General features: G+C 44.7%; 1 protein-coding gene across 2 annotated transcripts in view; it reads right to left on the reverse strand.

Moving 5' to 3' along the window:
- The window catches only part of LOC111266527 (zinc finger protein 395), a 136,969-nt gene that overhangs the window by 35,699 nt on the left and 81,642 nt on the right, over nucleotides 1-19,628 (reverse strand). The gene's annotated exons all lie outside the window — the stretch shown is intronic.

Consider the following 19,628-nt stretch of genomic DNA (forward strand, 5'->3'; position numbering starts at 1 on the left):
AAAATTGCGCGCGAAAATTCCGTTCGTCGGTTAAGCTGAAATATGCCCGCCTTGCGCCGGCTTACGCGTCACGTGCGCGCGTATTGCTCAGTTGCGTTGCCGCAACAGCTACGACAGTATACATATTCGACATTTTATATGAAATTTTGAAGGATTACCAATTACTTTTTTATGCTTTCCCATTTTTCTCATGGAACGAGTGCGCCCTAGGGGTCGATTTGCACTACGGGCCGAGTAGTCGAACCTGCTCGCGGTGGATAGCCTTCCATGTTCAATCGAATGTAATGCAATACTAAAGCAGTAGCCCGCAAAACAACCATTTAGTAATGAAATTTTGGAGAAATTTTTTTCCACAATTATAAAAAAGAGAAAAATACAGTAATTCTTTACGTGTCTCTGTCTCACAAGAATTGTTGTCGTTCGACGTTGATGAACGAAGATGAGGTGGCGTAACGAGGCGTGAAGTGACCACTGTATAGAAAAAAACAAACTATAGTTCATCGTAGTCACGAAAATCATTACAAACAAGATAGTTTTTCAAGCTATTTGATACCAAAAAATCCAATCAAAACATCAACTGCAAATAGAAAATTAATACAAGTAAACCTAAACCAATCGTTTCATCTGGCTAATACCGAGGAACAAAGTGAAAACTAGAAATTAATCGACAACTTGTGTAGCTTGTCTAATGTCTATAGCTCAACATCAAAGGCGCTGTAATTCAAATCGATACCTCAGACTCTCCATTATGTTACACAGCATTAGAAATATCTTGTGAGTAATTCGATTATACAAAAAAATTTAGTTAACACGCTCTGAAATGTCGCAAAACCGGAAGGATAAAGTGATTGGCGGTGACTGATTTTTGCCAAATTAATTTGAATTTGCCGCCAACTTTTGCCAGCTTTCCGTGCAACTGGACGATTTCATAGGTCCGATAGATCCTTTGAACATTTGTACAGAAATTGGCTTACTATCAGGTGCTTTAGCTTGTGATCTAATACAACTGCTAACTAATGGCCTCGCCTATGCTATATATATATATATATATATATATATATATATATATATAGCATAGGCCAGGCCATGTGCCTGCCAGAGGTCCGAACAAATTGCTACAATCTTATTTCCACGCTTGCTCTAGATTACATTATTGTTCCCGTCGCGCTTCCTGCTTCCTACCCATCATAGCGATCATAAGGTTAACGATGACTTTTTTCTAATATGCTTTGGCGCTACATAACAGCAAGAGACGTAATGGTTCAGCGCCGAGAGTAAAACGAACTAATATGACGTTAAGGAAAACGATGATAGTTACCGCAACGGATGAAAGCAGCTGCCTAAAGAAAGTTCAGGGCGTACTTTAAGAATCAAACCGTTTGCAACTACCACAGGTGCCTTTATTCATTGTGCCGTTCCTGTCGCTCTGCGTAATCCCTCCCATCCTTCGCCGTTGGGTAGCGCTCCCAACTTACCTTGCGCCCTTATTAGCGAATGATATGGAGACAACCTCTTTAGCTTTTCTGTGTCTCTGACTAGGCAGGCTCAGGCAAAAAACAGCCGAAAGCGCACTGACGCAGATATATTCTCGTTTTTTGTGCACTTACTACTCAATCTATAACGGCGTATTATACCAACAGATTGTCGTTATAACATTGGAATTATCAACAGCAGCGGCCACGGCGTTTAATGTTCGTACGTTTTGCCATGCCACGACCAGATCAAACGGCAGGCCAAGCATCGGCCGGCTGACTGCGAACGTTGCCGACCTTAGCGCTGTTGAATTGTCGAACGGCTCATGCCACTATCGTCACAGGCACGATCATAGGCGGCGCACTTATGTTGCAAGCTTAAGCCACTCACCGTTAAGCTGCAACGGGACGAGAACACTATTGGCAGTAACAGCGGTGGCGAGTGCGCGGCTTGTTTGAATAGTCGACGGAAAAAACGTTGCCCGGAAATAGAGCTAGGCCAATCAGATGCAAATGGTCTGTCAAATCAACTGCATGCATAAACTACCGCCATATGCCCCCGATTGTAATAGCCTATGATGGCAGGCTGTTCGACAAAAGTACACAACGGTCGGACCCAGGTGAAGGTGCCGCCGGAACTGCTGCCATACTTTACGTGTCCTCTATACGTTAGGTATGCACACATCTGAATCACTGGCTAATGATCCTCTTATTCGATCGCTGTCACAGCTCGGTAATGCAATGTAACGTAATGCAGCAGATCGGTCGATATCAGTCAGTTAATCAACAGGAAGCTAGAAACGTCCCGGCGTTGCATCGTAGCAGAAGACAGCGACAGATTTCAAATAGCCGAGAGGTCAAAGGCAGACGGGGCGGTGTCGCAGAGGTGGTCAGGCTCAAAGGGCAAACGCGATTTCACGCCCTTCCTATTTACAGCCATCGAACTGTGGCCAGTTGCCACTATGATCGGCACCGCGAACGGTAGAGACCATTCGTGTCACGGCAGATCCACTGTCGCCAAGGCTGCTTACGCCGACATTGATTGCACTAGAGCAACTATTGCTGCTCCTTCGAGTAACTAATGTGCATACGAGGTGATTTTTTGGTCGTTCAGTCTACAGAATAACGCATCGGTGTCGTTGTCGTCTCACTCTATTGTTAAGTCGGTCCAATCCGCCTAGAGCAGGGCGAACGGAAATAGTTGCGGGGTCCTTCCGAAGTACTAGCGCCGTACACGGCTTTCGAAAATCTGCCAGGTTCATTCAACGGTGGAATAAAATTGGTTGTTACGCTGATTGTAGAAGGATAAACTTAGGTCGCTTGCTTAGAGGTACCTATTATGCATCACTACAACTCGCAATAAGTACATTTGAATCTTACAATTGTTCTAGAGACTTTAAGGCTTGCAACGGAGGGTTTCGAGTGTCTCAGTAGTATGCAGTAGAAAATAAGCTTAGTAGGCTAGTTCGTCGTTGCTCGGTAGAAGGCACCCCACTAACGTCATCAGACAACGCGCACGCCAACATCAACAACCTCGACCATTTGCGGCAGCAGGCGTCGAACTTGTTCTTCCAAATGCTATAGAAGGAACGCCGTAAACGCGAAATTTCAAGGCGGACACGCGTAGAACCTGCAGGCAGAATCCAGTTACCGCTATGCCATATACAAGCTACTGTCTCAATTCCGTGCCAAATATCTATACGTACGGGTCTTGCAGGGGCTGAGTTTTGGCGACAAATTTCAAAATCCATATTTGCAAGTTATAGACAGCGCAGATCAATACTCGATGATGTAAATCGCGCCAATTACAAACGTGGTAAAAAAACTGAATTCGATTAAACAACGGTTACCCGCTCTTGGTAATAAGGTGATAAACAGTAGTCGCCCATCTGGCAGTAGACGAACATGTTACCGCTGTTCTGAATCGAGAATACGAAACGTAGCTTTGTCCTACACTTGATTCCTTTGTGATGTTTGGCCTTCCCGTATTTCTGTGAATTCCCTGTTTTCTAATATGCCTGTGAACCCTAAAACAGTAGAATCTGCATCTTCCATTCGGCTGAAATAAGAATACACGCATTAGCCACTTAACTAACGTTATGCCAATGGTATGAATGCGTAGAGATAAGAAGCCAACGACTATAGGGTAAGACCACTACTAGCCTGCTATTACCGCTGATAACGCCATCGAAGGAGGAAGTGCCATGGAAAAGAACCGTCGCAGACCGCCGATTCTTGTGTAACAGCGATGTAAGAGCTAGCTATGTACCTAGCAGTCCTATGCAGTCCTTCCTATACTATGTGTACTATAGATCGGTACACTTATCAAAAATAGGCTTGTAAAATATCGTCAAATAAGCTCTTATCACTACCGCTTTTGTTACTGTGAAAAACTACTTCAAACAAGGCGACGATAAACGTGAATCAAGTAAGGCCTAACGGGCTACTGATCTGTGTGTGTAAAGACATCGACCGAGTCCCAATGGTGCTTCACCGATGCCTCGCCAATTCGCAATGTCGATACGAAGGATTATATTCAGTCAACTGTTACAAGCTTCATAGCACTGTTCGGTCCACTACTATGCAGCTATCGAGCGTTCATATACGGTCGCGTAAATCATAGAGGTTATTGAAGGGACTGGTGAAAGGCAAAACACCCCTGTATTTTTCTATCGTATAGGAAAAAATATCAGCAAGAGCTGTTAGCGTTTCCTTCAAATAGGAATATGACGTCGTCGGTGAGTCATCAGAACGATGATCTAGCCTAGAGACGAGTGTCAACTCGAATAATAACCTTGTGGAACAAGTTGCAGTACCGAAAACAGATTGCGTCAAGCTGTTCACGTTACAACATACCCAGCCACCGTCTTTATTAAAATATTGAACGTATAACTGAAAACGTTATTTTATCTATGGGTAACAAAACGTCTTTCTAGCACAACAACACGACCACAATATCAGCCATATGCAAAGCTATTGTTGCACCTCTGTATTCCTACCCAGATTCAAATATGATCGGAAAAGTGCACACGGTCAATGAATGATCTTCAGACAGAGCTCGCAGTGATTTGGAAGTTTTCCTTTGTCCACCTATCACAGTATCGCAATACATTTTACCAAATATTTGTTTTTTAATGTCGCGTCGGGGGGAATGGTTAGGTAAAAACCGCGATTGATCACACGTAGCAGTATACCTAGGCATAGACATGCATACCAGCTCCGTCGTATTCAATTTCATTTCCCATTAAGCTTTTTCTATCGCTCTGTTCTTTTCTATCTAGCGCACTTAATATCCCCTCTGGTATAATCCTAGTTTATGCCAGCGTTATGTTGCGATCGTGGCGTTTCATGCCAGGAGTCGAGCTTATGTCGATAAATGATGAACTCTCGCTGGAATGATGATAGCGCGAAATTTCGAAAAGAAGCGCCGTTGTTAAGTTAATCCAGCCAATGTGGCAGACGTCACGAGAGATCGAGTAAGTGCCAAAACAAGCTAAGTGGAATTAACAATGGGGAATTACCCAATTCTAAATCGAATATTCTAGCACTGTCCATCTCTGGGCGAGCTCGCAAGTCGGTGGTTCAATCGATTTGTGGTCCCACTGCCACCGCGGATGCTTTTTCCTTATTATTTATAAGCTGCCTTCTGGACGTCAATTTATCAAGCCGTCATTGTGAATAGGCTGTGGCTTTCGCACACGGGAACTTTTATTGGTTATAGCTTATACGGCGGTAGAGGGAATTTACCCCAGAAACATTAGCCTGTTGCTGCATTTGAATCACAGACCACTAGCGTCGCTAATGAACTGGATGAACAAAAATAGCTTATCAAAAACGAGACCAGTCTGCCGAAGTTCAGTCAGCCAATGGAGAACAGCGAACGTCACGGGTCCCGTGTGTACCAGAACTGCTATTGGAATATTATGCGGGCCAGCGAGTCGAAGTTTATGGCCGTGTGCCCAAATGTCCCCCTGTACCAGTCAAGTCAACACGAATAGCCCAAAAAAAAGAAAGCAGAACGCGACGAACCTGTCCGGTTCACCAAACCTGAAAATAGTCAATTAGTTCGGTCATCTGGATAGAGAAAGCACGAGTAGCAGCAGCAATCGTCGCGCTCGAGAGACCAAGCGGCCGTCCGTTCATTCGTCCTTCAGTAAGTTGATTCTCCGATGAAGTTATCACTAGCCAGTCAGGTTTTACGTGCGAAACCTTACTGAGACTTTCGAAAGTGCCTAGACAATTTTCCCAAGGCTAGGTCTCTTCCCGTCTTTCTTTTAGCCCCATCGCGAAATCCGGCGGATACTGCCGGTACGGCTATTGCTGTAGGCAGCATAAAATTTCTTTGTTTTCAAGCTCAATAGCTGCTGCTGCTGCTTTTCGCCGGTGCTTATTTATCACCACTGCGGTAGAGTCCGACAGAAATCTGGCCTCGTCTCGTTCAAGATGCCCCATTCGTCTCATCTGTCTGTGTGTCTATCCCTCCCTCTCCCAGCAGCAGCGTCCGCTTTTTTTTTTAGCTGAATCTAAAAATCGGACCAATTTAAAGGCCAAACGACTGGCTAATAAAAGAGAGACTGCGTTAATCAAGGAAAATTTACCTCGCTGCTTGCCTTCTTTGCCCCAACATTGCGTCCAATTGCTTGGTTTCCCTAACAGGGTACGCTGCTACGTGGACTCGGGAAGTCTTTCTTTTCGGCCGAAGAGAGCCGCGGTGCCAGCCCAGGTAGAATTTATTTATGGCTCCCCATTCCTCGCATGATCTAACGCTCCATTCCGATTCATATTGCATAAAAACAAGTCTAGCGGAAATTCCTTCGTGGCAACCCGACCATAGACTGGTTACTTGCCTCTCGGCAGGTCCGATCCGTCTCTATTGTATTTAAGCAACCTTTTACAAGGCACCCACCTTGAATTTGCGGCATCTACGGTGTATTTTTTTTTTCTTTATTCGACCCTAAACGTCCCGTTTGTCTCGGAATAGACCCACTAGGTAAGCGCCGAAGGTCAACTTCAAAATGGACAAAAAAATAAAGCTCCCAAATCCTGTATAATGGCCTTCCTATTATGTGCCGAAACACAGATTGGCAAAGCTACACATTTGTTGTCGCATGAATCCTTCCAGGCGCTATCTTTCTAAGAGAGAAATGAGAATTAGTAACAGCAATGTCTACGATAAGCAGCCGCAGAGATCCTTTTTCGCTTTGTGCTCGTCCTAAAGGCGAAGCCACATTCGAAACTCCTGAACCGCGACTAGTAGGCCCGCACTAGTAGCAACTGTAACAATCAGCTGTGTGAACGTATAGAAGAGTCGTCAGAAGCATTTCGTTCTCCTTTTCGCTGGTGCATTATGAATGGGCCGTCACGCAGGTGCCGTTAGAGGGTCCTACTGTGATGACGATGAATATTGCAGTAGGGCCCGCAGGTAACGCCATCCGTGTCAAAGGCCGCAGTAGCTACCAAGCCTGAAGTGGCCGTGAGGAGAAACACTTCGTGCTAGGGACCAATTTATGCTTCGACGATAGGATGGCTGAACTGACCGTTCTTCGGTTGTTTTTCAATCCCTCGTTCGCCCTCTGCTTCTACTGCTTTTCACCCGTTTCTGGGCGAAGGAGATCAGTGGCGGCAGAGATAGAACCCCTGTTGAAAAAAATAGGACACATACTGGACATTTTGCATCATGGTCATAACCGTACCAACACTGTACCGTGACTGGTAGCCCGACGTCCGCGTAATTCTTCATGTTGTGTACTGCTTTTCAAACGCGCTCAACTAAACTGGAGACAAGCATGAAAGCAAATAAAGCTATAGCCTCAAAATTCTGCTGCCTCGCATTGGATGACCAGTCTATTTTACGCATTTCCTCTAACAATTCGCTTCGGTAAATTGATAGCTGCGACTCCGCTCACTTCGGATTATAAGATAGAACGCCTTGAAGTAGTCACAGCGGCAGGCGTTACATAGGCGACGATGGCTCCCTGCAAGGCAATAACAAGCCCTTCATTTACCATGAATGTGTAGTTTTCCCATTACCACGCCGTCTTGCTGTTTCTATCTTAGACTTCATTGGCTCCCCTTGGCTGGTTGGCTTACTTCGGGGATGGTTGGTCTTGTTGCGTCGAACATGACAATGCCTTCCCTGGGCGCCAACGCCACTCTGTTCACTAGCGGCGTAATTGTAGCGTATTAGCGCGGCTGATAGACGGTGAATGTACGGTTGTGTAGGTGAGAAAAGGCTAAGCCCAATAAAGGTGAACGGTTTGGACGTGGGAAGAACTTGAATGATCAATTACACCCAATACCTTCTCTCCCCAGCTAGCCAGCCCGCTGTCCTAACCAGTCTCCCCACAATGCTGAGAATGCAGTAGCAAAGCGAGCTTGTGGGCGTAGTCGAAATAAGGTGAGAATAACCTGTAGCTGGGACAGTAATTTAGTTCTTAAAAGGACCGAAAGTTCCTCCAAGCCAAACAACTAAAGTACGTGTGAACGACGTCACCAGACGAGAAAAAACTAACTTCAGCCTCATTGAGAGACATTCAAGATCCCCGCAAATGGTTACTAGTCGTTGACTAACACTACGGTGCAGTAAAACTTTGGAAATGAAGCGATACGATAAAAAGAAAAACAGCAATCAAATAACAGAAAGGACATTGAAAAAACTGTGCCTATATAGGTCCTTGTTCTCATCGTTGTAATTTTTCGCTAAACACCATTAGATACAGTAAATTATATATGCTACGGTTACATTCAACGGACATCGTGTAGTGAAATATACCCTTCGGAGCGTCTTTAGAAGCCCGCAGGAACGAGAAGGTTCGCCTTGAAAGGATGTTCGGAGCCAATTGGACCTCAAGACTGTAACATACTATCAAAGGCACCCTATACAGTTTGCTAAGTTTCACAGCTTCGTTTATGTAAGCTGTCTATTCTGTGAACTTTCAAGTTCAGTCACTTAGTTTCTTTATCCAACTCATTTATTCGCTTGTATTTGTAGCAATATAATGCCTTTACTTTTTTCGAGCGCTCTAGCGGCACTCGTAGCCGCCATTGACAAATCCTAGAACTAAGGGTAAATTCGGTTTAGCAAAGACGCCACGCAAAAAACATACATATACGTGCGTGTATATACTTAAAGACATGAACGGTAGCAAATTGAAACCTCAGTCGCCTAACTTATCATGATATTTAGAGTATCATCAGCATCAAAACGGCTACCGCGAGTGTATCCAGTCTAAAATATATCCAGTCCAGGGCTAAAATATAACGCCCTCGCCTCTGCCCCTCCCCAGTCAAATCAAGTAACGTCACCACACAACAATGAATGGTATCAGCGCAAGCTATGTGTCATTTTTCCTTCCTCAACTGTCAACCCTATCAGTTTCGTACGTGATCCGATGGCTTACACGAACAACTTCAATAAAAACATAATCAACGACCTACGCACCGATTCCGATAACAGCACAGTTGACCATGCGTGAGCAGCATGTGTCCTAATAAACTTCAAAAGGGCCTGCACGTTAGGTAAAGTAAGCCTAGACATTTTTTTATTATAGTCGTTACTTACCCTGTTCCTATTATTGCATTACTCAATACGTATAATATGCTTATCCTACGCGTCGAGGTTAGATCCTATTCGTCCACGTTCGATTCTTATCAGTGTTATATATTGGCTGGCAGCGCCACAGGAGCTGACGTGCTAATCTCTATAGTGGACGATCTTTTTTTCAGGTTCCTACAGCCTACACGACGCGTCAGTTTCAGCCGCGATACCGGGCAGTACATATGGGTTGAACGGCGAACACATGTCCCCACGTTTAGCATTTTGGTGAAGGCTATGTTTGCCATGCAGAGGGGTATAGCGGAAAGCCGGCAGTGCGACGCTGTGGAACAAAGTTCCACGATATGACCGGGTGCCCCTACTCCTACCGCCGTATGTAATCATCTTCCACGCGGTATGATATGATGAACGAAGGCGAAACAAGCGCAGGACCCATCGGGCTGTATCGTTCTGGCCCAATAACAACCAACCTCCTCCTTCAGTGTTCCATCCCTGCTTTTGTAATTAAAACCAACCACAATAGTTGAAAGGATATAATGATCATTATAAATAAGTGCGATAATTAACGTTTACCAATACCAGCACAAGTCTGACGAAAGTAAAACCTCAGACGCGACGGGTTTTCAGCGGCGCGAGATAGTGTCAGCACAAGCGTTTGTAACGCGCGGGTCATGTGCGTTGGTGTCTCTATAGTCGCGAAGATTCAAGCTCGAGAGTAGAGAAGGTCTATGATACATATATGAGTAATAATATTCCTTCGACAAACGTGAATGAAAAGGTGAGCATCTCATAACTTCAGCCAGGGGTTGTCATCTAATCAGCTCTGAAGCCAGATGACATTCACAATCTTATCTTCAGTCGCTTGAACATCACTTACCTGTAACGAGAAATAGGAAAAAGTGTCATTATATAATTGTATTGAAAACTTAGATCATTTAAACGAGTTCTTCCATTACGCAAAACATGCCCATCGCCGACCAAAGTTTCCACTTGGTCGTAATTAATAATACGTTTGTATTTTATGGCCAAATGCTAAGCATAGGAAAGGGGTTTCTGCGGTAATTTCACGACACGTATGTTTCTCTTTCTTCCGATGTTTTCGGACTTAGTCGTAAGCTGATGAAGGGTTTTTTTTATTTGGCCTTCGTGGCCTGGGCTCGCCTTCGAAACAATGCACAAAGTATCGCACTGTGGTTTCACGTCACGTCGATACAGAATAGAGAAAGCGTCGTTTCTAAGGAACTCTTTTTGTCGCCGTTCATATATTCTGCGTTATTAACAGCGACACGCCTGTTGACACTTCTTCTAAGGTCGTCTGCTTCAAAGCTGTTGCAGAATACGAAGCACACGTTTGAAGGCTTTGATACTTCGCGCGTACTTTGAAATAATCATGTTCCGTTTGACATCCGTTGACTATGTCACTGCTTTATGTAGCGCCGAACGAAACAATTGGATAAGGATGAATAGTTCAATATTGGTATTGTCAACGGACATATATATATCGATATAAGTAAGAAAGGATACCCCTTACCTCTTTCGAGTAGGTAGAGCTACTGCTATCCCTAGAGTGTGCATACTGTGTTTCTGTTGATATAATTAATGCTGCGAATAGATTCGCGGTTCGGGTCACGTAACGACTACTTTACGTTGTAAAAGTACTAGAAAGGCCGGAGGCGGACGTTTATGTTTGTGATGGATAGCCGTTGTATCAGGCGCCGTTTTTGCGCCTGAGGCTCAACGCTGAAGTTAAGAGAGCTTAACTGGGGATTACAATCCAACACTGTATGGGCCATTTAAGAGGGCATTGTGAAGTGGCATCAATAAAACGATCGGCTTTGTTGAGGTCGCCGTTGGCCTGTTACAGCTACTCAAAACACCCATTGGCCAGTAATGATGTTGCCGAGGTCTATGCAGTGACCTGCTGCATCCAGTGTGAATATGTTCTCATGGCGCCATTACTATCTCAAGACATGGCCGATCGCTGCTGCTGCTGCTGCTGCTGCTGATCATTAGCAGTCATTGAAACTATTGTAGTCTTTCTTTTTACAAAACAAAAACAATTTCTACCGCGACCGAGCAATTGCTCGCCGCTTTTCACTAACAAGTTGGGCGTCTGATCTAGTATGCTTGGTCCGCAATGGCATTTTATGAAGGCAGATACGCACGAACGTGATTAGCTACATGTGCATGTTTATTATTGTACAGGGTTCTTTTCTGGTCTGGGGTCCCGTTCTGGTTTCCTACGGACGCATCAACGAAACAAACTACGACCGCCCCTGTTAAAAGTTTTTACAGCCATTCGGAACGGCAGCAGCCCCAGCGTCCATTCAAATTTACAGTTAAAGGCCGGCTTTTCACAGGTATTACCTGCCGTTCACCAAAGCCGACGATCTGCCATCTGAACCGCTAGCGTCACCATCCCGTTCCACAACACTCGTGTTCTATGAGCCTCTCATTGCCTCTGTACAGACACGGCAGTTGTAGACCGTCATATCACGGGATTATGACCGAGGGCGACAGAGACCTGTGCCGCTTAGCTACCTGAAAGTAGCTACCGGTTTAAACTATTGAAATTTGCAGTGTTCTCGCTGCTTCACGCTTCTGTCGCTTCGTCTATGATGGCTAACTCCGCCATAACGATGTGTGTTGAATCGAGTGGTTGTAGCAATAGGACTAGAAACAGAATCGACGCCGACCCCATCAGCACGACGAATAGTTACGGCGCTACCCTTATTTTTGCCGTTTGGTCTCTTTTTTTCTCCAGTTATCTGTTGGTGAGCGAGCGAACGCTTCGTTTCCCTGCCAAGCCAAGCGCAGGAGCATTCGCGCCACTGCTGACCCCCAAGCCGGCAACAGTAATCGTCGCGCCGCTGACGGATCGCGTCAAGCATTAGGGCAACGCATTAGCGCAACTCAGCTTCGATGGAACGGATGCTGCGATTCGTTGTTGTCGGCCACCTGCGGGTGGAGGATGTTCGCTGTTATGTGTCGTTACCGTCAATTGAGCGCCATTCTGCCATAGTCTTTATTTTGTCGGCGGTCGACAATGTACACTGTCGCACAACCGGAATAACAACGGCAACAACGACAATAGAATTCGCCGGAACCATGGCCAGTGTTGATAACTGCAGGCCAGTACCTGATGCTGCTGCTGCTACCTGCGCTGTGACAGGATGACGCTGCTGATACGCTCCATTTCCAACTCTTCGCCGAAGCCTCTTTTGGACATTGCATGCTATTTCCATTATTGTTGCTGTAATTGTTACCGGTACTGATGGAAGATGAGTGGAACAACAGAGGCTCGCGATGGAGGTGCCTCTTCGTACGACAACAATAACAACAGGAGTAGGAGACTTGCTGCTTCTGTTGCTGTTTCGGGAGTAGAAGCCGAACAGATTACGATCAAGTAGCGGTAATTATAGATACAACAGGACTGTGAATGAATAGGTTTCTTCTGTGTGCCACACGGGTATAACACGATCCGTTTGACACAATCAAGGGAAAACTATCAAGGACTGCAACACGAAAGGAACAAAAAGTGTTTGTTGTCGATCTTGTAAATGTCTACTAGGAGGTTGTTAATTTGTAGCCCCAAAACAACAACGAAGCATGTGCAATTAAGGCAACTGTTTGATCGTCATTATTTTCATAGGAAAGGCTAATAATATTTCTTTTTGTATAAACTTACGATGTTGACTAGAGGGCGAACAAGGTGGGCAAGCATCGAAAACGCCTTGGGCAAGCGATACTGGAGATGTCAATCTTACTATGTTTGCTAACTATTATTGCGGTGCTCTTCGTTTCGACAGGAAATCTTTCGGTATGTCTATATATTACGCGTTACTGCGCATTACGTGACATATCCGTAGCATACGATGAGTTACCAGCCATAAGCGTAAGACACCGAATATTTTGTATACAGTCAGGGTCATCTAGGCAGACTTGTTAGCACCTAATTTCCTAGTAAGCTAGGCGTTGTCTGGCCGCCGAGACCGGTCTCGTCTTAGCCGTTGTAATATAATAGTACTTTATTTATTTCAATACTCGAACTCGCAAATACGCCAGAACCGCATAGATCCGCTAGTTCATATATGTGTATTGCATATGCCGCCGGGAAAACGACCATCCTATACAGCTGAAGATAAAACCTCTTATACAGTTTGCTGACCTGTTGTTGCTGAGTGACAACAAAAACCTAACAACCACAATCGTAGTACTTCAACACGCAGAAACCGTACCGCCACTGCTGTCCGTAAACGAACACTAAGGGAATGATGTGAATTGTCATTGGTCTCTTGTTGTTGAGTCGGATTCCGTTCTCCATGACTTATCCTGAGCAGTTTTGCATCCCCCTCCTCTTCCACCCCTCCTCGTTCAAACATTGATCAAGTGTTCGTATATAAAGGCGGCTCAACTACCCATCGCAGATCGCCAGAAAATCAGCTGAACATCACGATGACGCTGTACTCACGCGTAGATAGACAGCACTAGCCTGCAGAGAAAGGACTATGACTCGTTGGCCTGTCAGTGTTGATCTCTGCGTTTTAAACTAGGTAGTGTGATCCCTGCTCTTTTCCTTTCTCTACCGCTGTTATGATTAGTCAGGTTCTACCCGGTTTCTCTCTCTATGGCGACAGCAGTGGAGGCGGCATTAAGCCACGGCGATTGTGGTTGCCGCCGTCTCTGCTGCTGTTGCCATTAGCTGCGTTGTCATCTCGCGCATGTTGACCATGGGGGGCCCCGTTGATCATGGTGCAGGTCATTGCTCCCTGACAGGCGAACCACGTTTATTCTTCATTCTGTGGGCTGCTCCTGCCACTGGTGCCGTTCTAACTCACTGGCAGCTGTTATCTTCAGTAAAAAAGATGGAAGATCGGACGACCACGACACGGACATAAAAAAAAAACCCAGATAGCTAAGCAATAACCAGGCTAACGATTTAACGGCTGAACTAAGCTGAAACAATCCCAGCGGCTAATGTCATGTAAGGCGTTTCAATAGACCCCATGGCAAAGGTGTGAGAAGAACTCCAACCGATACAAAAGTAAAGCTGATGATAATCGCAAAGGGATAAGCTTAGACAGAGCGAATATTGAGATTCGAATTTTTCTTCCTGTGCAAACACTCATGTAGACATAACGCATATACGTCCTATTGTTTACCGAAACGCACAGACCTAAACGCTTAGAAACCTGATTATGTATTTATTATAGCATTATACATGTATATATACCTGTTGTTTCTTCCGTAGGGACACCCTAGTGCTGCACGGTGATGACAACGGCGTTTATAAAGCTGATTTACTAGGTTAAGCAGTATTGGCATAAACTATCTTCTTTTCTTCAAGAACAGTATGGATCAACTAACATTTATGTTTATTGAAAGATGGCGTTTATTGCTCTGTTTGGAACTAAGATCTGAAGAATCGAGGAAGCAGCCACGCCGTCCAAGTCCTCTACTAGATTAGTTGTTCTACGCTGTCAGTAGGCAAATTCGAAGCTAACCTGAATCGACAGGCTTTGCTACGGCGTCATTAAAAATGGCTTTTCAGAATATGCATCGAACGGTTTCTCTAAACAGTCAGTCCCTTTCAATGAGAGATCTTTAAGGAGCTAACTCACATTGTGGTAGAAAATCCTCTTGAATATTCAGCGTTGCCCCATCAAACATTCTGTGTAAACCTTATAATAAATATAAGGCAGCACAGTTCACCCTGCGGTGAAGTTGTCCGTATCTTACACAAGTGACCTTTTCCGCTGTTCTCTATAACTTCTCCTCTATAACTGACGAAGCGAACCATCATATCATTATCTGCATTTAGTTCGATCTATAAATCAGGTCGTTCCTTTATATTTAAACAGCAACGACAACAGCCGCACCAATATGGATTTCGTGATCGATTTATACTTGGCCGTCTTTTACTGACCACGTATCCTGATTCCCACGAAAATACGGCGATGGCATCGGATTATTCACAATATCTCTAGGTCTGATCAACAGTCCCATCAATAGTTACAATGACGGTATCGAAAAGTGAGGCTATGATACTCTCGAAGAAGTCAAATTCCTTTCAATCTCTTGTTCCTCGATGAAAACAGTACGATAAACCCATTCCCCTATCAGTTCCCCAGCGCTAACAATACAGAAATCCAGCGAATCATCACGAACGGAGAAACCCCATCGAATTTAACCAATAGCAGATGCACGAACTATAATAGCGAATACTCGTTCGATAAACGCTGACGCCTGCAGTCTGATACTGGACTCCACACCGTGACGTCGAGCCATCCCCACGTTCGTTAATTCGCTCGTTTGATCTAATATCCAGGACTAGACAACGGCGACTCTGTCAGATTACGCCAGAGTAGCAATCTGATCTAGGGTCGGATTTACGGCAGCGCACGATCTGGCTACCTGGCTGGTGTCTGTCTCTTGCCTATTATCGGTGGTGGTGATGCTGGTCCCGTTACGACTTGCTCGACAAAAAAAACGGCTGAGATCTTTCGCTCGTTGCCCGTTTCTCATATTGCTACCATTGCCATGGCAAGCACTTTATCTAGCCATAGTATTAGCATCCCCAGCAAGTTGACTCGAGATGAATTAAAGCGTTTGTTCAAGCACTTTTTCTTTTCGTTTCTTTCAACCTTAGTTACGATATCTATCTAGGCACCATTAGAAGTTCGCCGTGGTTTCTGTGCCTCGATCTGGCACGATGCTCATGTGTTTCTATCGTTCCCTCCCAGACAGAGTACGTAACCTTTACGACGACCCAACATATGGTCGTGAGTATCAAAGGGCCAATATGCTTGAATATATGCACAGTGTTGCCTTTTGATCTACCCGCATGTTGTTAGAATGAAGAGCGAATCCTACTGTTTAGGCCAACGCTGTCGCAAGGCTCATCCAAGATTTAATCGATAGTTTTTTTTTTTTTTTTATAATTGGTATTGTTGCCTATCATGTATTGGACAGTAAAGGGTATTAGCGTTCGCAACTAGAATGCTATTTTTTTTTTCTTATTATTTACTTAAATTTGGCGAAATAATAGGAAATTTTGAAGGTAAAAAGTTCACATGCTGATCTCAGCTGACCGTATTATATACTGACCTCCATTGTTAATCTCTACAGGATCAATGCCCGCTGACTGAAAATAGGGTCAAGCATTTCACAACTGCTACGGTAGGTTACATTTACAGATCCGTATAATACCATACGCGTTTGTAATGTAAATGGAAAACGACCCACCCGTACTAGATTGAATCAGGCAATCTACCCGCAATCGTCTAAAGATCTCCCTGTATTCGCCTGATCGTCTGCGTTGACGCCGTTGGCTTCTGGAGCCGTAAGCGATCATGATGATGACTGACTGATCGATCAGCGTCTTGCCACCAGCAGAAATCGACAATTACAAACAGCAACCGTCGGCTGGTATCCGACCTATTTATGATCTTTTCCCTAATCTCTCTCTGCTTTGCACATAAGGCAGCCTGTCAGGACTTTTTGTGAAAAATGGCCTCTACATACACCTTTTATCAAGTCTGCGCCAGTTTGAGCTCGAACAGCGTAGAACAAACTTGACGGTAGAAATAAGTTACGATTCGAAGAACGCTGAATTGTCCAAACTACGAGTGCAGAATCACCGGATTTGCATGGCGGGCTGGTCTTAGTATGACCTTACTATGAATCTTACTATGACGGAAACGATTCAAGTAGGCTGGACAACATACTCACACGGGGGGCAAACATTGTAAAACCTTAATCAGCCCAAAACGAAAAATAGCCCCATAAATTTGAGTCCAAGAGCAACTCTGTTATAATTGTGCCGTTAGCTTCACTAACGATAGATTCGATGGATTACGTAAGTTAATCTATTATCTAGTTCGCCAGCGTAAGTATAAAACGTACATAACGAGTTGAGATACCTAGATGTGGCCAGTAGCAATACAAGCAATCCTGGTAACGGTAAAAGTTAGAACGAAATGTTACCACGCCTAACCTGTCGACTTTATGATAGCAAACTTTTGATCCGCCTCCCTCGTTCCTTCTCTTTTCCACCTAGCTACATACGATCATGTGTGAAGTACTGCATATTCGCATTGCTACCGTTATCTATATATTCGTATCGTATGGGGTATCGATTTGTCGACCTTTTCAGTTGCGTCTTATCTTATGAAATGAAATCATTTCACAAACGGAAGGACCAGATCGAACCAAAACAGACATCTAGGTAACGACCACGGTTTTCCATAACATTGTCAATAGCTTCACGTTTGTTGCCACTGACACCGTTAGTGCTTCTAGATCATCATAATCCAACGATCCCTCGACGGCGGCGCCAACCGACGGAAGCGGAGAACGCCCGCTCATCCAAGGACCGCGACAGAAAAAGTGGAGCCCACTTTATAGGCGTTTCATTGTTTTCTCTTCGTTAGCCCATGAGTCAAAGTGGCGTCGACATCGAGATGGACGATGCCATTAGCAACAATGGTGAATTCTTGCGCTCTATTCGTGCCGTTGTGTACTTCGTGGGTAAACGACGAGCGCAGGCTGCTTCTTGCCGGCCACATACTCAGTGCCTCCCTTCTATTTTCCTCCATCCGCGTAAGAAAGAGGCGTACGTTACGTATGAAGCAGAGCGAACAGCGGCATTGATAATGATCGCAGGGATCAAATAATGGCTTCGGCCATTAATACCGTACGTCGGGTAGGAATAGCTCATCGCGACGTGGTATTTTACCTGATGCCGCGACACGAGACGACTGCAGCATACAGGGAACTTATCATCATCATCATCATAACTGTTGTGCATGGTAATATTTTTCGCGATTAAATTAATCTACGTTAGTTACAATGGGCCTTTGGCAAGTCAACTCGAGCCTGTTCTACTGATCATGTTTGTCGAGACAAGTATCATTTTTCTTCTTCTATAGTATATACATATGTACGGCTGATCGATGAAAAGAATACATCGAGGTAGTCGCCGTGGTTATCCTGAACGTTTGTCCTTACACTTAGTTATGTGATGAGCAGTAACGCGAGCGATAAGCATCGCGAGTCGGCACGATGGCAGCGGGGCTGGTGGAAGAAGAAACCCTAACAATAGCGGAAGACCAAAACGGTAACGCTAATTAGAATGGTTGATCCGATGTTACTCGGGCGATAATCGGACGAAAGATGGCCGGCACTTTGCCGAAGCCAACGGCGAAGATGACAACTGCGCAATTCTTCGTGCGGACGCCAGTGGAGGGCCAATGACGGGGCCAGCGGCAAATCAGCTCTATTGTGTGAACGTTTAGGCTGACGATGTTCATAGCGTAGATCCTACATAATGTTGTACCTATTAATGACTAACAATAATGATGCCAACACTGATTGCGTCGAGGAAGCTATCATTCGCACGAAATACTTTCAGTCGCCTAGCAACAGCACCGGAAAGCAGGCAACAATAAAACAAACACGTCCCGTTTTCAAAAACAAGCTAAATGCAGTTTTTGTGGGCGTTTAAGTATATGGAAAAAACAAGCCGCCGGCGCCGTCAAGGACGGTATTTTCGTGCGATAACAACTGGCATTACAGCAGGATTATGATAGAAACGTTAATTTCGGTCTTTGTTTCTGTATTTCATCTTTCTGTATTATGGCCAATTGGAAGTGCTTCTTCTTTAGCTTCAGCGTTTATGATTAGGTGTCTGCAGAAACAGGCATTTTATGCAGCGGAAGAAAAGCCGCCCGAAATGTAGGCCTCAGTTTGATCGGCAAGTTTTGTTTTTGACTTTTTTTCCTAAGTTTGTTTTTTCTAGTTAGAATAAACTCACTTATCAAAATCATACATAGTATCACAAATTATAGATTATATATTCGTATACTTCTAATAGCGTCTACTTCTCCATAAGCAGGCACACCTAACTCAACGACGTTTTCCATCTCAGCAAACAGAAATAAATCGATGGAAGTGACTAGGCAAAGGAGCACTTTGACGGGTAGATGAGAATTCACGGATCGTGTATTCGATGGGATGAGCTGTTCTTCGAAGTATTGAGAGCAATTAGCGACGGCCCCGTTGCGAAGTGTGGCACGATTCTGCTATCCTAGTACTTCAGAAAATAGACACAATGGTAATCATTTGTCTACGCATGTGTGCATCTGCAAACGGACCGCTTCAGAGTGCCAGCAAACATTGTGCCCGGGCCAATGTCAGAGACTGTACGCTAAGCACAACAATATACGCATATCGTATTTGGCCTATACACGAAACGTTGCACATTTCATGGAGCGTCGTCCTATTGCTTGTAGGCCACGTCAGTCGGCACAAGCGTTCTAGGGAGGGTGACTTGCAGCTGCCTGTTGTTTGTAATGTTACTGCTCTCCGCCATCGTCGCTGATTGCTCCATATATTTACATGCGTTAGGTAATATTCGCGAAGCGGTCATTGGATGAATTACCGTTGGCGGGAGAGGTATCAGCCGCGACAAACCCGGAAAGGAATCATTGTTTTGGGGTAGTTTTTCTATGAGTGACAGCGCGTCTAAGGGAAATAGTCCTGTTGTGTGTTTTGCAATGTTCGTGCTGCAAGATATGATGCCACTATTCTTGACACGGTAT

The sequence above is a fragment of the Varroa jacobsoni genome, unplaced genomic scaffold (genome assembly GCF_002532875.2).
Source record: "Varroa jacobsoni isolate VJ856 unplaced genomic scaffold, vjacob_1.0 scaffold_1094, whole genome shotgun sequence".
Lineage (NCBI taxonomy): Eukaryota > Metazoa > Arthropoda > Arachnida > Mesostigmata > Varroidae > Varroa > Varroa jacobsoni.